Source organism: Athene cunicularia, assembly GCF_003259725.1.
Source record: "Athene cunicularia isolate RWA chromosome 2 unlocalized genomic scaffold, athCun1 chr2_part1, whole genome shotgun sequence".
In the NCBI taxonomy this organism is placed as follows: domain Eukaryota; kingdom Metazoa; phylum Chordata; class Aves; order Strigiformes; family Strigidae; genus Athene; species Athene cunicularia.
The window spans coordinates 29076726-29094012 of record NW_020799095.1 but is presented as its reverse complement, the minus strand read 5'-3'; the positions used below and the strand labels follow the sequence as shown (position 1 = coordinate 29094012).

The 17287-nt window shown below is 37.1% G+C and overlaps 1 long non-coding RNA gene across 1 annotated transcript in view; it reads right to left on the bottom strand.

The window, feature by feature from the left end:
• Positions 1-2361: 2361 nt before the first annotated feature.
• The window catches only part of LOC113476907, an 86841-nt gene continuing 71915 nt past the window's right edge, over positions 2362-17287 (bottom strand). The window contains exon 3 of the long non-coding RNA XR_003397803.1: positions 2362-2493. This is a non-coding gene — a long non-coding RNA (uncharacterized LOC113476907). The remainder of the gene's footprint in view (positions 2494-17287) is intronic.

The window sequence follows — 17287 nt, the reverse complement described above, 5'->3', positions numbered from 1 at the left end:
TACCTGAATTCATTTTTGGTGCAAACTCAAATCTTCTTTAAATTTCTTTGACCTTTGTGAGGTTGCTCAAAAGTCACAGGATAACAATTCAAATAATTTCTTTTTTCTTTTTTTCCATCTGCCTTCTGTAGATGAATCTTTCTCACAAAACTTGGACCAGCCCCAAACTATGTGTGACTGGAGCCATAGGTACTGTTTGCTTTGGTTTCCTTGGCAAATATTACATAGATCCAGAGCCAACAAACAGACAAGAGCATTTTTTGTAAAAAAGCAGTGTAACAAAAATGAAAGTATTCTTTTGTACTGCCTAGAATGGAAAAAAGGAAGATGAGTTGGAGGTAAATAGAAAAGAGTGAACAGAGCCAAAACAGTTGTTTTCCAGTCCTTGCATGCAGTCCACAGGTAGAGATGCAAACTACTATGTGACCCAGCTCTTTAGTCCCAGCTACTACTTATACCAGATTACACTGTTTACAAACACAAGACAAACTTAGAAACTATGTGGGAAATGAGGTTGCTGCTTACACCCAGAAGAAGTCACAAGCTTCTCACTGATAACTCAAGAGCAGAAATAGAAGCAAAATTTCCTATGAATTTGTCATTCGGCTCCAGTTAGCAATATGACAGCATGTTAGTAATGGCTGCTTTGCTCATTCCTGCCAAGGGAATTCCACAATCTGTTCTACACGGGCCTCAGATTCCTCCAGGTTAATCTAATGCATGATCTCCAGCCTGAAAAGCTTAAATACTCACAGCTCTTCTCCCCAAGAAACAAACATATAATCAAATCTCATGCTTCAGGGAATAAACTGATGCTGCAGGCTCTGCAAGGAATACTTCCCTTATTTTATGGCTTTGCACAAATCATGGGGTTTGCCTTTCCTCTGAAGCATGAGGCATTAGCTACTGCTGGATGCAGAATACCAGGCTTAATAAAGCAATGTTCAGAGCTAGCAGAGGCTGTGTTTTTCTGTTTTTGTCAGCAGCACTCTGTTTTTCCCTCTAAATTCTGAGGCAAGGAAGAACTACTAATTGGCAGCCCTGTTTGCAATGGTATGTCTGAAAGCAGTTGCACCAAAAATGGCATTACCTGTAAAGGAAACTTGGCTAATTATCTGGGGATCATACCTATGCTTGGAATCTCCTTCAGGATCAGAGGGTCTGCTGCATGTAAATAGAAACACAGGTTTTATGAATGTTTCTCAAATGAGCAGATCTCAGAGGATTTGCTACAGCTCTCCAGTTATTATTTTATGGGCCAGTGAGGAGGCTGTCCTTATAGCACAGAAAGGAATGCAGTTGCTGTTTGGTTTGCAGACATCTGACACAGTCCCACATGTGAATGAAAAAGCCTTTTCCATGGGAATAGGAATGCAGTTGCAAAAACACCTGTGGCACAGGTGGGCTTCTCTCACTGAGGCAGCCCACTCTCTTTGTCTCAAAACTGATGCTCAAAAGATAGCAATTCCAACTCATTTCCACAAAATTATGTTTCATTCCACCATTACCCCTTCCCTATAAATTCTACAGAGCGTCAGGACAAAATGTGGAGCCCAGGAAAGACACTGCAGTTCAATTATTTCAAGCAAGGGAAAAGCCTTGAGTATTTTACAGGACTGAGTGGTCCTGCATATTGCGTTAGTCATAAACAAGCACAATGCAAACTCAGAGCTGAGTTCTCAGCTTCTAAATATACTGAAACTGCCAAGGCAACAGATGAGATTTTCCCATCAATAGCCATTGAGCAGGCAATTACTCTGTGATCAGTTTTACACCAAGAAGAAGTAACATGGCCTTGTCACAGGTAAGGTTTGCGACTAGAAATAAACAGCCTCCATTTTATGCCAATCTTCTTAAAGAAGCAAGGCCATTTATGCTGACAGCAACAACAAAAGAGCAGATAAACAATTTGACCTGGAGGTTCATTTAATAGTTGAGTAAATGTATGTTGTTGGTTGTTTTTTTTGTTTTTTTTTTTTTTTGTTTTGTTTTTTTTCTAGAAAGACAGGTTTGTTAAAAGAAGACGGCAGCTGAGCAAATTCAAAGTATCCCTTCAGCTGCCTTTACATTGTTTCTCCTTCTAAATTTTAAATGTTTGGTGCAGTTAGTTAATCTTCTAGTTGCCTTTTGGTTGGCATCTTTGGAGGTGGAGCTAGGAACACCTCCTGGAAACTACTGTGAGCCTCTCAGGAGATTATCTACTGATCTTTACTCCCTCTAGGTGATTACTGGACAACCTCCAAAACTGTGATATTTCAAAGGAGAGATATGACACCATAGTACATCTCTGCAACAGCCAGAACAGACACCAGGGACCTTAGCTCAGAGAGTTCTTAATCAGGAAATGATTACCTTGTATTTTCTTTGTCTAGTTCTTTCATTCATCTGAAGCATCTCATCCCACACTTGACACTGGAAGTTGTACAGGACAGGTGAGGTCCCCATTGTAGATGTGAGTGGTGCCAGTCACAACTCTGACCCCTGGGTATAAGTCTGCAGTACACAGATGAGAGATCATGAAAACAGCAAAGAGAAACAATGGAGTACATTGTCAGAAGACCAGCTGAAATCAAAATGTACTGGTCAATCCAAAGTGCCTCAAAATGTATAAGGATAAAAAAGTATGCTATTTAATCTCCTAGTTAATAGCTAGGTGAAATTAAGACAGCAGCTCACAGAGTATGAAATGCAAATACAATAGTAGGAACAAGGATGTGAAAAACAAAACCAAATGATTTATGACTCTGATTCCCAAGTGATAAGAATGAACATAATAAAAGTAGAATAGTAAAACTAGTTAGACAGGAGAACAAATCACCTTGATACCAATTTATAAAATAAATAACTTTTCAATAAAAGTTGGAACTGGAAAAAAAAAGTGCATTTTCACACATAGCTCAGAGATCACATAAATGCCAAGTGACATGACAGTTGCTGAAATAAATGCTCTTTTTATGAGCAGCAGAGTAGTAAAGCAAGCAAAATAGATGCATAAAATGGGTAAATTTCCAGTGTATTAGTTATTGCTGCCTCTGAGCTGCAGTAAATAACAAATTCATTTTTACCTTTTTTTGTGTTCATGAATACATTTTTAGGACTGTTTTTCCACCCCCTTCTTTCATGACTCCATTTTTTAGAGATTTATGTTCTTCTTTAAAGTTTATAAATAAGAAGTATCCAGGTCTTTTCTATATGAGGCAAGAGGGCTGAAAACTCAGAAGAAACTATTTATTATGGATTTCTGAACTTTCTTTGCATAAATTGTGTTGTCTGTGAACACACCGCTTCCATAAAACTTGTTTTTGTCTGGATGTCTTTCCCCTTATAAATGAAATCCAAAATAAGTTTTCCTCCAAAAATTGTGGACCTACCCACCCTGCATTTTTCTCCTTTATTTTTCTTTTTATAGTACAAAATCACAGTATGTTCTCTTTATTTACTGCTTACTATACCTATAAATAAAGGATTATCAAGACAGATTGGACTGGAGTCAAAAAGATTAAAGATTTTTTTGAAATACAAGTTGACCGTTCCCAGATGAAAATATGAAACTAGTCAGTGATTGTGAAAGTGAATAGACTTAGTGAGTGCCACAATGTTCATCTCTGACTCTGATTACATCCTCTACCACCTGCCCTGCCCACAAAACAGCAAACCCACACCCTGAAAGAAGAAGTAAAATTAAAGTTAAGGACTTTCATGTTCCGGTATGTCTTTGTTTTCATCACCTGTGTAGTCATTCATATTGGTGCAAAAGACTACCCTGCTTTGCATCCATGTGCTTCACTTTTTTGCACTGAGAGAAATGAGCGTGCAGAGAGCAGGGCAAACAGGAACCATAGCCAGAGTTTTTCCTTGCATTTATGAGTTCATATGTACAAATCAAGAGGGTTTAATTACTTACTGTGCTTGAAGATAAGATATTCCTTAAAATAGCAACACAGGAAGATAAAGATGATAGCTAATGTCTGAAATCACTTAGGTGTAACTAATAATCCCATGCTAATATCTACTTTTATTTTTAAATCAAGGTGAGGGACCTGACTCCTACGACCCTCCATTAATGCAGAAGAGCAGACATCCATTTAACCATCCACCTGTACCTGTTTTCCAGAGCCAATTCCTGGTACAGATTCTTTCAATTCTCATGAGTTCTGTGGCTTCACATATATCAAGACATATTACCCAAACTGGATAAATATATTTTTTTAAATTTAATTTCTCAATCACACCATTCAAGGTTTATCCAGAACAGATTAACGCACTATAACTCAAGCCCCATTTAATCTAGCTGCCTGATTAATGTGTAGTTCTGGGACTTTTGCATGAAATTCAAAACAGGCATTCCAAATGATACAGCAAGAGAAAATAAGCCCAGCAAAGAGAGAAAAAAAATAAAACAAACCTGCTAACTTTCACTAAATATCTTATTCATATTGGCACAAAATTAATCAAGTAAAATAAGAAATGTATCAAACCTTAAGGACTAGTTTTTCTCCATTCCCAAGCACCCCCCAGTCTTCACCTTTACTGATCATTAAAGCTGCTAAATGTACTGACAGCCCTCTCTCTACCCATGGAGCTGCTAGAGACAAGAAGGACAATAGCAAAGTATAACCACATTTTTAATCAAGGAGTCACTAGAACACTTTGATAGGTTCTGCAGTGAACACATGTGTCCAAGGACATCCCAGTCCTGATGGTCAGTTAAGGACATCTGTTTATTTTCTTTTTCTTTTCCCAGGCTGTAGAGTAGAAACATAGCTGAGATTTGACATTAGAGTCACAGTTGGTATCAGTTTTCAGTCACTCTTGATTCAGGCTGACATACATATCTATACTCTATTAAGCACAAACACTGTGCTCTGTTACTCACACCATTTTAGTGCCTATCAGCTTGAGGTTTTTGTTACTTGCTTGTTCCTTCAATCTTCATTCTAATTTGTTATGAATTACTAATCTTATAACTGCAAATAAGAAGGCCCATCCAGGAAATTAGGGGCTTTGGTTGGTTGTCATTTGAACTGGGCTTTCAGACTTTACAGGTGTGTTTCTGTCCTTCTAAATAGGAAATAAACAGCATCTCTAACTGAAATTAATGCCAATGAGACAAAAACTATTTTTTTCTTTGTTGTATGACTCAAAAAAAGTTATGTTTTATTTCATCCTGATAGCTGGTTATCAATCATGCATGAGTCATGAAATCTTTTCATCAATATGAGTGTCAATCACCCAATAAGCTAGATGCAGGAAGCTACAGATCCAACAAAGCTGATTCCCAGAAGTATTGAATTCATCAAAGGCATCAAGCACCATTACAAGATTTTTTTTAAAACCTTTTTGGTTTTTTTCCTTTTCTTTCCCCCTAGACCAGATGATTGTTGCCTCCTATACTGTGTAAATAAAATTTATGAAAAATCACAACTTTCTTCAACCTCCTTGCTTTTAATGATTTTTTTTGTATGTTTCAGAGAGTTTGATGGTCTTTGAATTAGCTGTCTTTAGTCACATCATGCAGTTAATTCCTCCTCTCACAAATCCTGAAGCTGTATAGCAAAGCAGCTACTTGATGGGTAGCTTTTTAAAATTCATGATCTGGAATATACTAACAATGTCTCTCAGGTCATCATTATCAAGATTTACAAGCATCATAAGGTCTTAGAGGTGATTTCACTAGCAAAAAATACAGTTATGTTAGGGTATGTTTTTATGTAAGATGACATCTCCACTCACACTGAAATTCCTGGGCATTAGACAATGTAAATTACTAACATATGTGTGAAATTCACAGGCTCTGTCTCTGTTATGTATTTCACCATATTTAAAAGAATTAAATGTCTTAGATATTTCATCTACAGTGAAAGAAAAAGAAAGAAAGAAGAAACTTTCCAAGTAACAGAGTCTACTTCAAGGATGCATGATGAAACTCCAGATTATGTAAGATTTATGGATCTATCATTTCAGCAAGATATTCAAAATATAGTTCCTTTAAAAGTTTCAAGCTTTATTAATTCAGTATTGAGTGATAATAGATGAACAGAATGTAAGAGCTATTTATGGCAATTGCAAAAGATCACTTGTGAATAGTATATATTATTCAGCAATTGGACATTCTTTAGGAGAGAAGGCATCTTCAGGCATAATTCTATCTTGTATTGTGAAGCCTTCTAAACCCAAAATTTGAAATTGAATAAAAATGGCAAGATAGATCAATTTCACTACTTCTAAAATAATCTTTTCAAAACCATGTTCTATTTGGTGTGGTGCTGTCTATTAAAAAAAAAAAAAAAAAAAAAAGGAAAAGGAGTAAGTGAGAAAAGAATGTGGGTGAAGTGAAGAAAAATAATTTTGTTCAATTTCTAGAATCTGATTCAATGAAAATAGCAAATTAGATCATCCCATCTCAGCGTGGCTCCTTATTAGGTGGAACTGCAGTGTCCCTGTGAACACTATAAAGAGAAGAAGAGAAAGACTATCTATAAGTAACAGTAAAGAAAGACTGTGATAGTCATTCAACAGCAAAATACCTGATTCCTACGCATTGCACATAATTGGAAGTCACTCCCTTTTAATTTTGTTCTATTAGAGACTAGAGACCTGTGGCTATCTCAGATTAGCTCTTGTTTTATACTTTTAAGATCATATTCTTCTGTGACCTCCAAAAGTAAAATAGAAAAGTATACTTCAGAATTGTTTTGGAACCTGAGCCCAGATATAACCAGAACTTTGTTAACACTGATTTGTTGCAGTGTATTTTATGCTGGGATGAAGGTTGGTCAGGCAGTGTGTGAAGGAATGGAAATAATTTTGTATCTTCCTTATTCCTTTTGTACACATGCAAGTGTCAATCACAAAAGCTGATGTAAAGGATGACCAACTAAAGAAAAATAAATAAGCTTTACTCAGCTTTACTGAGCCTTTAATTTTTTTTTTTAACTTTTATAAAGTTAGTATGAACTTCAGAAGTAATTTACCCTTGTTTCAATTTAGAAATTCAGATCTGGAATTTTAAAAGCTAGACAACTGGGAAAATGAGATCATAAGAAATGAGAGAAAGAGAGATTAGACCTTCCTTAGCCAAATGGTTACATTTCTTTTTTTGCCTCAACTTTGTCAGCAACTACTGATCTTCAATGACGGCTTTCTGAAAACATATTAAAGACTTAATGCCATCTGCTAGGAGACACTGGCAACGTTCTTTATGGCCTTCCACAGACATGACAATAAAGGCTCATAATGCAATAATTGATAGCCTTTATTTGAAAAAAAAAAAAAATATGTGGCATTTTCCTCTTCTACTGCTTTATTTGTTAAAGAAATCTAAAACCTGAAAGCAAATATTATACAAATCATAAGTAAATGAGATAAAATAAGAAAATAGAAGAAAAAAAAAAAAAGTCTGAAAATGAGTCATGTTTTCATGTCTAAGATAATGAGAAATCTAAACCAGAATGATTTTGGCAGCATCAGCTCTGATAAGAGTTTTGTGTAACGGTCATGCCTTATTGATGGTGGAAGGAAGGAGGACAGTTGCTACATGTGCACTCCAAGGAAGATACTACAGGCTAATTTAGGAATAGCTTTAAGAGAAAATAAAAAGTTGACAGCCATTGATAGTTACCAAAAGAGAAACTAAATTAGACACTCTGAAGAGCAGAGATGTGGACCAAGAGAAAGAGTACCAGGAGACTGACAAGTTGCCTCAGGAAGAACTTGATTTGGCTTATGACAGTTTTCAGATCTGGGTAACAAGTGTAGTCAGGTAAGCAAGCAGTCTCTGCAGAATTTCTGAATGACAAAGCTTGACCACCGGAAGATCTTCAGTTCAGCTTGTCCCAGGGATGCTGATATGACAGTATGAGAGATCCTTTATTTATTCATAAACACATGGCCATGCTCATTTGAAAGTGTGTGGCTCCCGATTACTGTTGGCACTGACAGGTTGCCCATGGAGACAGATGAACTGTTGTTAGCCTCAGCTGGCAGCCAAACACTCACCCAGCTGCTCACTCATTCACCCCAACAGAACAGGGAAGCTAAAAATAGGATTAATAAGAGAGCAAGAAGACTTGGATGAAATAAAAACAAGGAGATCACTTCCCAATTACTGTCACAGGAAAAACAGACTCAGCTTGGGAATTTAACTTAATCTATTGCCAATGTATCTAAATATTGGAGTACTTTTTCAGGTATTGGGAGAAAAAAGAAGCCACACAAAGAAGAAACAAACTAAAACATGTGGGGAAAATACACCCCTCCTCCTTTCCCAGATTCAGCTTGATTTCAGACTCCTCTCCTCCCTCTTGTTACAGTCCATTTATCCATTTATCTCCCTTGCTCCTTCCTTCCCTTTTTCTCTGCTCTCTTGCAGGTCCTCCATAGGCTGCAGTCCCTTCAAGAATATCTGCTCTGCCACAGAGCACGTCCTCCTTCTCCACCTCTTATCTTGGTGTTCCTTCTGCTGTTTCTCACTCCTTTTTGTTCCCTCCTCATCTTCCCCTCCTCTTCTCCCCCTCCAGCATTTTCTTCCCTTTCTTAAATATGCTTTCACATAGGTACCACCAGCATCACTGATGGGCTCAGTTATGTCTTGTATTGGGTTCATTGTGGAGCTGAAATGGGCTGTGTCCAACCTGGAGCCAGACCCTGGCTTCTTCACACAGAGGCCATGTCTGCAGCTCCCCCCTACCAAAACCTCACCATCTTCACTCAATAAAACCAGTAAGGATGAACTGATAGACATGACAAAAAAAGACAGTGCTATAAACATTACCCATAGCCTGGAGGTTATTGGTGGCTCTGGGCTCTGAGATTATTGGATCTCTTTCACCTCAGGCTCCCATCAATAGGAAATGCTACTTCTTTATAATGTGAAGCCCTTTACTGGACATCATGGCCATAGAAAAGAATTCTTTAATTATGGTTTACCTGGGGTTAGGCTGACAGTGCCATGACCTTTTAGGACACTGGAAGGTGGACAGAAGATGATGTAAAAGAATTCAGTGGAAGGCTACAGGTTTTAGTAGTTATGCCACACAAGTGTGTGTAGCATTCTGCATGGTCTTGGTGAGGGCAAGGAGGAAAGAGAGCATCACCAAGGAGCTGGTGGAGGCAATTCAGAGATCTGAATGGCTTTTGCTCAGAAAGAAGAAAATGGAGCTTTGTAATTCATCGACAATAATGATCAAACATAAGGCCTGATTCTTCACTTTGTTCACTCAAATCTTAAGTAAATCACTGGGAAAAAGAGACGCTCAGCAATGTCTTTGCACCTGGCTAGATTAGCCAGAATAAAAGCATAAGATCCTTAAAGTTTGTGAATATAGCCATATTTTATTTAAAAATTTTAATGACTTTTTAAAAGAGTTGAAAATAATTTGAATCTCTCTACACTTCAAAAGCTTCATCTGCAATGCAGTAAGTTTTGTTTTGTTTTGACATTACACTGTGGAAAAACCTACTAGGAATGCCAGTGTCAGATCACTACTAATTCCAGAGGAAAGTGGTTGCAATTCAATAGGCCATATGAAAAAGCAGGATTTTTTTTCCAAAGGCTTTTGTTTCTTGTCTGGATGTTCTTTTTTGATGCAAGTTTTTCTTTAAGAACAGAAAAGTCTCTGCTTACTTAGGCTTCATGGAGTAGGTCATGCTATGGTTCACTTTAAAGTTGCATAATACATATGGCATATTATTAACTCCTTTACTATCATCACCCTCATCATCATCCTTGAAACTATAAAAATGCAAAAGTAAGACTTTTCGAGGACAGGTCACTTTTAAAAATGTCCAGGATTGTTCAACCATTATCGTGGGTTGTCAAGGCCCTTAATTCACAAATAACAAGTGATGAAAATTACAGAATTGCCCATTTCTTCCATTAAAAGAGGTTGAAACAGAAATAATTTCTGGAAATCGGATGCTACTAATGCATGTAGGTGAAAACAAATGACAATAAATTCTGGTTTTCTTGGCATTTTTAAGGTCTTGAGAACAAAGTTCAAGGCTTTGAATGCAAATAATTTGTGTTTAAAGTATTTTAAACCACTCAGAAACAATTAGTGTTGAATCTTTATTCTACTCAGAGTTGGAGAAAGCTGCAGAAAAAAAAAGTCTTTGTGGGGACAAAGAAATCATACAAGATTGATACCAAATACATACTTTTAAAAGGATTTTAAATCTGTTGTTGAATTTTTTACTAAATATTTTTGCATGAAGAAACATGGATTTCTGTGTGAAATTTGTGTAGATGGCCTGGTCTCCCATTTGCGTACATAGTACCAAGCCATAAGTGTGCCTATATCCACCCAGGAAGAACTATAAACAAAACTAGTGAACATTTAAGTTCAACATTTACAGTATTTGTAATATTAACTACCAAGTATAGAAGTGTGCAGAAGTTTTGCTGGGTTCATCACTGAATGTGTATTTCAGATCCACACAATACCTGCTTTTCTCTGAGAACAAAATAATAAATTAATCCCAAGCAGAGATCTGAAGACAAGAGCACAGTTTAATTTTTGTTGTCCAAGTAACATCCTATTTCTATAATGTTTTAGAAAAGTTTCCCTCATCCATTGGACATTACTACCTTTCAATACCTGATTGAGAATTGGAGTACATGGAGTAATTAGAAGAGAGAACATTTTGTGAGCCACTTCCTTGTATTGTGTTTGATGCAGCAGCAGAAATAGAGCACTTTGTGAATATTTTTGGCACATTTCACTGCAGAATTTACTGAATGTTTTCTCTTGCAGGAAAATACTAAGGAAAGATAATGAATCAAGAGGAAGCAGTATTAGGAAGGGACACAGGAGAAATGGAAAGGGTTTATATCAAGCTCTAATTGTTTTTGAAGAACATCGTCCTCATCCATCCATCCATCCATCCATCCATCCATCCATCCATCCATCCATCCATCCATCCATCTCAAAAAGTCTTACTCTCATGTCTCTGCCTTCCTGACTCCCAGTTTTTCCTTCTATATTTAATAAGTGCAGAAATGCTTCTTAAGGACATAAAGATTGAGAGTGAAATCATAGATCCTTTCAAATTCATGACAAAACTCTCACAGATGTAACACAACCAGAATTTCAACCACAGGATATTTTACTAAGGCTGCATGCATAACAGAGAACATCATATAAGTAAAGCCATGGGAGTCATGAATGTTTCCTATCTGCACCGTACCAGTCCTCCTAATCTTTTCTCCTTCACTACTTTACATTATCCTCAAAGAATTTTTGTTTTATAGTTTTCACAGCATCGTCTACGTTGGTAAAGACCTTGAAGATCATCCAGTGCAACCATTAACCTAACATTGACAGTTCCCAGCCACACCATATCCCTCAGCACTATGCTTCATTTCCTTTTAAAAATTAAATTTCATAGACGATAAAGTCATTCTCAAGTGGAAATTCTTTCAAAATGAAAAGCTAAATTGTTTAATTTAGAAAACTTGCAAGCAATTTTTTTTTTCCCCCCAATCTTCTTATCTACTTTATTCATTTTAAGGTCATCTCTTCACCAGCTTTGCCCAAATGCATAAGTAGTTTTGTTCCTTCACTAAGCTGCATTTTTAATAAATTTACTACCTGCAAAAGCAATTCATCCACCTCTAGCATTTTTTTCCTTCTCAGACTATTACCTCACAAATAAAAATATTGTCTTCTATGTCTTCGAGTGTGCAAATACATCTAGAGGTATATTACAGAGTAGTGAAGATTTTTTTATATTCTAAATTAAAATTGAGAAAGTTCTGATGCAAAGTTCAATGGCATTTTCAATTTACACATTAAGGCACAACCCCTCCCCTGTCATATCTTTCACTTATGATCTTGTTTGTGATTTTCTGTTCCTATGACCAAGTTCATAGAAACATACTTTTAACATCCATATCAACAGCTCTTCTAAAAACATGTTTATTACATATGTAGAACAGAACTACTACTATTTTAATATATATCCAGTCAGAAACAGTTTTCCTCAAAGTAAATAAACTAGTAATATCTGAGAAAGTTCAAATTTCCCAAGCCAGGAAATTTTTGATTTGTATGAAAACAATGAATTGCTGCAATGACTCATGAAGCTTTATGAAAAATTATACTGTATCCTATAAACATCCAATATGCCATAAAAATACAGCAGAAAGCTCTCATTAGAATTCTAAATTTTTTTCTGTGATACTTTGCTGTACAAAGTGATGCATTTGTCCATTGATAAAACATAATATTTATGTAAAGTAGAGCTAATAGTTGTGTAGGACCATAACTCTCCTGCACACATTCATTACACAGCTCTACAAACAAGCAAATTTATCTAGATTAAACATCAAGGTTTCACAAACTGGCAAGCTTTAGGTTGTTAAGTCATTAGCGTCCTTCTGTGACAGGATGATTTTTTAAAACAGCACACAAGTGTCAGGATGTAATATAACACACTTAGCAAATGTTTTTTTAACAATCTTCATTACTGATCAGCAAAACACTGTATGAAGTGTTTTGAAAGACACCGAAAACATGTATAAAACTGGCTGTAATTAATTAAAGTAGCTTAATTCACTGAAATTAATGATAGCTATTCAAACAGAATGTTTTGTATAAGGAGAAACTTTATTTTAGCCAGCACTTTTTTATATAATATCCTTTGTCTACTTACTCTCTCCTGTAGTAGAATCAGTTTGCCCTCCCTCCTCCCTTCCTTGCCTTCTATTTTCCCCCAAATAAAATATTTATTTACTACAGAAGAGTAAGTCATGAGGAATCATCAAGCTCTTTTTACCCGTCTGCTGTCTGCAGGATGAGATTAACTGAAGGGTTGTTGGGGCCAGAGTCTTTTTGTTCATTTCATGGGGCATCAGATTGAGCCCATTCCTTGTATTGAACAGTCACAGTGGCCTAGCACCGATTTGTTTATGCAATTCAGCTATGACAGGAGGAAGAAACTTAACTTTTTATCATTTTTTTTCAAACCACTGCATGCCCTGTGTAGTTTTATAACCAGGGCCAACTAATTTGTCATGAATAAGGTAGTTTACAGAAATAAAATGAAGATAGGTTAGTTGGGTCTAATTTAGAGACACTCATAACTCTTGCAAGATACTGAAGTATTATTGACTGAAAAAGAAAGACGTCTTTCAAGCATGACCCTTCGATAAGACACAGAAATGGCCAGTCAGGCACCTGCAATGAGCCAGAAAGTGGTGGTGCTCATCTCCCAGCCCGGCCCATCTGTGTGATGCCATTCAGCATCAGTCCAAACTGGATATTCACTGAAGTTTGACAAGGTGATACAGACTAACAAACCAAAAGAGACACTGTTCACAGTAGCCAGTTCCTTGGCAGTAAAATGTTCATCAGGATCTTCTTAATCAGTTGCCTAACTATGCCCAAAATTAGTTTACCTGGCTCACTATTTAAACCAACTAAAACCTTTTTCCTGATGAGATAAATGGCATCTGTATTCTCTTGTAGACTATCCAGATCTGTAGCCATATAGCCTAGTACAATCCACTCTTTAGCATGATACTTCTGTTTGGAGATTAGTGGAACCTGTATACTGTGACTGTACTCCCAAGTCCTCTGATTCTACAGCAGAGCCACAGTAGTCTCTTGTATTCAGCTTGTCCAACCTATTTAACATGCAGTTGGCACAGTCTCCTGCCTATGTAAGGGCTTTCAAAGTATCACATCACCAAATATGTGTCTAGCCCTCCCCATTCCTAAAGAAAAAAAAACAACAAACAAGCAAACTGATTCTACGGAAAAGATCGGGAGTGAGGTGACATGAATCTGTAGCTGTCATGTAGAATGTAATAAAAAGCAATGATGACCATGTGTGGGTGTCCAAGGAGAAAACAATGGGCAAGTAGGAAAACATCCAATCTTTCTGACACAGAATTACTTTAATTACAGTTTCATAAATAATGACTCATTTTAACAAGACAGGCATTGTCAGCAGCAGTCTCAGAAATGATAGCTGTTAATTAAAACTTTATTTTCAACTTTAGCTTATATTTTATCGACTAACATGGGCCTCAATAAGTTTAAGAGATCAGAACCTGCTGTTGCATTCACATGGCTCCTATAGAAACCTGCAGGTTTATGCACCAAAAAAATTATTCCTAATCTCACACACACACAAAATGGCTGCATCTCTCTTTCCTCTAGCTGGAGCAGAATACCCTAGAACAGAATATTATAGCAGTAGTGACTTGCATAGTAGATTTGTATAACTTTATATTTGTAAATAGTATGATGAGAGGCATTAACAAGCAGATAAGAAATTGCCTCATTAAAATGGTACACCTTTTACTGTCTTTCTGACACAATGTTATTTAGCTCTGTAAGGTCTCTTCAGCACAAAATTATGGGCAAACTTTACACAATAGGTACAAATGATAGTATGGGTGTAGCTTTTAAGTTGACTTCATTGTAGCTTGAAAACAATCAATGCACAAACACACTGCTGACTTTGTTCATATTCAGAACCCTGTTAAAAATAACATTGGCTCATACTTGTATGAGGTCTCCTCTTCACCCTTCCTACTTAACAAGTTCCTTTTTGGCTCTATTGGGGAATAAGATAGCTACCAGAGATTAACATCCCCTTTAACATCCACATAAACTTCTGGATAATCACTGCCTTTGAGATTTTGCTAACAGGCACCCAAATGTAAATGCAGTAAGCCACAGTGCAACATCAAAATGCAAGATCATAAAAAATTCTCATCTGCCCAGTTCTGCAGACTGGTTTTTAGCCAGTTCTTTGCCTACTTTGGGCAGAGTACAGATACATACAGATCATGAAAGAAATATGCCTTTAGTCCCAGAAGACCAAGATTTAAGTTATGTGATGTGTTCAAAGTGCTCATGAGATGCCATTTCAAACACAGGAACAGTCTTAATTCCCATACGAGATAGCATCCTTCCAAATAGAAAATTCACACCCCATAGATTAGGAAGAAATACCACAAACTGCACACAACTGCTGAGTTTGTGTGTCCCCAGATATGTCCTCTTTTTCCACCTAGAAATCTTTTGGAAAAATCTGAGAACTCAAATTTGTTTCCAGACGTTCTGTAGCAGATGGCACAAGGCAGCAGGACGTCAGGCAATCTCAAATATTTGACACAGCACAAACTGTCAAACCAGGACAGGTACAGCAAGCTTTAAAGTTGGGGCCACTGTTAACAAATATGGTAAATAAAAAAATGCCATGGAGCAGAAATAAAGATATAATCAAGGAATATGGCACAAGAGATGCTTTCACAGGGAGCATTTTGGGTAAAATAAATAACATTTAACTCAGCTGAGATGCAGGTACTCTTAAATTAGGTGCAGCCAAACACTGTAAGGATCTGTTTTATTTCCATCAGTACTGTCTAGATTTTTTTAATTGATTACTTGTCAGTAGGATGATTTGTATCAATTTTAGGCTTTTTTATGAGTAATATTACTATTATTATAACACTTTGGCTGTACAGATGGATTGTGTAAGCTGTCAACATTTAGAATTCTATGTAGATGATGGACAAAACTGAGCTGGAGGAATTTTTCTGAAAGACACTAATGGCTATCAGCAAGTGAGCCACTGATCTTGAATGAACACAGGTATTCTTCAACTTCATAGGTATCTATGTATGATCTCTAGAAGCACTGGGGAAGGAGGGGCAGTCCCTTTATATAGCATTAAGTAAAAGCCATGGGAAGAATCCACTCATCAAATTCCATCCTAACCTAAGTCACACTAACTGAAGTGAGCCAGGAATCTGGTTTAACAGTTTGGTGATGCCCAGTGTGAAAGATGGCAACACACCAGTTCCTGAGCTGTTTCTAATCTCTATGCCAAGCGTTGCAGCGTTCCACTGATTTGATAACAACCCTGACCTGAAAGTGTCTACCAACACTGGGATTAAGTGATTGCTTAGTTACAGCAGTGTGCTGCTGTGCTTGGCAGAAAAAAAGCAGTAGAGAGTGAAAGAGCAGTCATGAGGCTGACAGTGACAAGGCAAGGGCAGATGCAGCCATACTGGGAATGTGGGACAGGGTAATCACTACAGCATCACAGGATGGGAACACTCCCACTGCAGCAGTCTGGAAAATGAGGTGGCTATCACCTGCTTAGCTCCCTGATAACTGCAAGCAGCAGAAGCAGGATATACAAAAGGCAGCCTTAGAAAATGTACACAAGAAAAAACAGCTTCAATTTCATTCAGATATCCATGCATAGTCTCTTAAACATAAAAAGATTAGGTCAGAGAATTACCCGACCCAGAATACCAGTTTCCCTTTCAGCAGAAATAATTCACTGTGGTCCTGTATATTGGCCAAAAGGTAAAGGTTTAATGACAGTTACTGGAGAAGGAAAAAATGAAATTGCTGCTGGAAGTGTTCTGGTTTTGATAGTACAGAAAAGAGCAGACCAGAAAAACAGACATCCAGCACCATAATTTTTCTAATTAAGAAAGCAAGCACAGAAGTGAATACTTTATGCAAGGCAGTATTGAAAACCCTGAAAAAATCTTTTAAGGCTCTTGAAAGTAAAATTATCCCAAATCCAGGAAAGGGTTATAATAGTGATGCCACTGTATTAAACATGAAGAAAAAAAAAAAAAAAGTTGCAAAGTTACATTTAATAGCCACAGGAGAGCATATAAAATACTGGAAAGGTATGTTCTTTTAAAGATACTGTACTATAACTGGCAAATGCTACTCTAGAGGGGTTTAGTTCAGCGCTGAAGTCACTGGAGATGAGAGCGGTGTTTGAGCGGTGTAAGGTGTTTGCCCTGAGCATAGGTGGGTAGGTACTGCCTCTTGGGAAATAACTAGCTTGTCAGAGTCTAAATTCGCATGAGAAAGTGTTTCATGGAAGATGCTGCTCATGTTCAGGATTCCTTTTGAGGTAAATGAGAGCAAGAAGGAAACTTTCCAGACTGTCCTACTGATTTGGAAACTTAACTGAGAAAAATTTAAGAGCAAATCCTTTAACTAGGCACAACAGCAGCTAGTATCTGATCCTCCACATGCTTAGTATTCAGGTCATCCACATCTAGGGCAAATGCCATAGATTATGTAGCAGGAACAGTTATGGGAAAGGTTAAAAAAACCTTAGAGGTATTGATAGATAAAACCATCCCACCCTGGATAGCCTTAGACTTCACTGTACATAGATGTAGATTTATTGAAGGCCAAAGAAAAATTTGTATTGAGAACTCCAAATGAGAACCACACGGCATTTCAGTCACCTGGTAGCTGGGGCATCATCACATTTGGATACCATGCCCCCCCCC